Source organism: Octodon degus, unplaced genomic scaffold, assembly GCF_000260255.1.
Source record: "Octodon degus isolate 3935 unplaced genomic scaffold, OctDeg1.0 scaffold00139, whole genome shotgun sequence".
NCBI lineage: Eukaryota > Metazoa > Chordata > Mammalia > Rodentia > Octodontidae > Octodon > Octodon degus.
Window position 1 is genome coordinate 7,634,487 of NW_004524715.1, and position 1,425 is coordinate 7,635,911.

The following is a 1,425-nucleotide window of genomic DNA, read 5'->3' on the forward strand; positions in this document are numbered from 1 at the left end:
TAAAAATTACTAATACAGTGTGCTTGAATTAGAAAAATTAAGATTCTAAATAAATTGCTAGAGAATTTCACAATGGTGGGAGGGGTCAATGGAAATTTTGCTTTACATACAATCTGATCATTAACAGACTAGTAAATCTTAATTGGAATGGTAAGGCAAAAATAGTAAAACCACACTTTTGCTATAAAAAGTTACACACCATCTTCTGCAGGAAGAGTTATCCTACGGGGGAAATAGAGATGCGCTCGTGCGCCTGCCCACCCAGAGCATCAGCGAGCACGGCCCCGGGCAGCGGGCACCGAGCAACCTGGTCGTCTCCTTCCTCACCGTCATCCTCAGCTTCTCGTTTTCTCTTCTCCTCCCGGAGACTTTCTTCTTCCTCTTCCTCCTCTTTTCCTTCTTCAACATAGTCACCATCATCGTCTTCATCCTGAATTTCTTCTTTCATCAAGTATGACAGGCCTACTTCTTCTCCCTCCCCCAGTTCCGAGCCAGCCTCTTCTTCCTCCTCCTCGTCTTCGTCTTCCTCCTCTTCCTCTTCACCCCACTCAGGGAGACCAGCTTCATCTTCCTCATCTTCTTCTCCATCTTCATCCTCCTCTTCTGAGTCCGGTGCTTCATTATCTTCCTGATCATATCCATCCAAGTATGTGATTCGCTGCAGCAGTTCAAAAATACTTTCTCGGTGATCTTCCAGGTTTGTGATCTCACAGTTAAACAAATCCAGACTTTTCAAACTTTTAAGATTTTGCAGAGCTTCTACTGTACTCAGATCTTTGATTTTGTTTCCACTCAGATTGAGGTAGGTAAGATTTGGGCATTTCTCTGCTAAAACTTCCAAGCCTCCAGAAATTGCATTGTCAGGAAGTTCCAACTTCCGAAGTTTATTTAGGCTGGGAAGCTGGGCCAGCGAACGTATGCCACGCTAGCCACACTCAGAAATTCTAGTTCTTTAAAAGTGTCGTTCAGGCCCTCAGTTTCCCCATTGACACACAGGCAATTATCAAGAACCAATTCTGTCACCTTCTCTGGGGCTCTGTTTCTTAACTCCAGGTTAATCTTCTTCTTCATCTCCATGTCCTCCTCCTGCTCTTCTGCCACTACTCTCCTTCCTTCTCCTTTCCTGCTCTTCCCACTACCCCCAAACCGAAAATCTTAGAAAATTTGGAAATGAATGAAAAGAATCACAAAGATAAAAGCCCACTATCACCAGATAGGAGTGGGGGAGAAAGAAAAGAATAGCAAATGGAGTCCAGGGAGTTGGGACTCTTAACTTGTCTGCCCCCACCTCCTTGTCCACACACCAGCGCACACTCACGCACGCACGCACGCACACACACACACACCCACACCCGCAGTTCCTTCCCCTTCAATGGCTGCTCAGAAACTAATATGGCCATTTTGAACAGTGTTAATTTTGCCCAT

The 1,425-nt window shown here is 45.2% G+C and overlaps 1 pseudogene across 1 annotated transcript; it reads right to left on the minus strand.

Moving 5' to 3' along the window:
* Positions 1 to 217: 217 nt before the first annotated feature.
* LOC101580810 lies at positions 218 to 1,191 on the minus strand (annotated as a pseudogene). The gene has a single exon (XR_192761.2). The product of XR_192761.2 is annotated as an acidic leucine-rich nuclear phosphoprotein 32 family member E pseudogene (transcript).
* Between the last annotated feature and the right edge of the window lie 234 nt (positions 1,192 to 1,425).